This window comes from Parasteatoda tepidariorum, chromosome 8, assembly GCF_982258835.1.
Source record: "Parasteatoda tepidariorum strain Cologne lab strain chromosome 8, Ptep-v5.0, whole genome shotgun sequence".
In the NCBI taxonomy this organism is placed as follows: Eukaryota; Metazoa; Arthropoda; class Arachnida; order Araneae; family Theridiidae; genus Parasteatoda; species Parasteatoda tepidariorum.
In genome coordinates, this window is record NC_141762.1 from 3,264,919 (window position 1) to 3,265,430 (window position 512).

A 512-nucleotide genomic window follows, 5' to 3' on the forward strand; every position below is an offset into this window, starting at 1 on the left:
ATCCTTGGAAAACAACCTTCTATTTAAAAACCCAAAATCGAGATTGACTTAGGGTTTTCAAGAGTTAAAAAATCCTTTAATGAAGCTAGTACCAAGGTGAAAATAAGCTTAAATCTAGGTAATTATAAGGTTTCTTTTAGCAAAATCTAGTATGCTCAGCTAAAATTCTCGTTGTCATGAAATTTTGTTGGACAATGCAGTTTGATCCCATCGCTAGTGTGACGTCATCTGAAACGTCATTATGGACCTTTAGTGACAATACTTTTAAAAAAATAATATTTAATCCCCTTTTAGGATGAAAAGTTTGAAACTGTAACTTTGCTTCATTGAAAAAAGGTTTTTAGTACAAACATTTTCGTGACAATAAATAGAAAATTCAGATACAAAGTTGCCGTTACATGCTTTCTGGGAAATGAATTCGGAAGACTCCGCAAGCTTGCTGAGCAACCACAAAAAATAATAAACGGTGCTATTTTACACAAATATAACCAAATAAGGGATAATACTCAAAC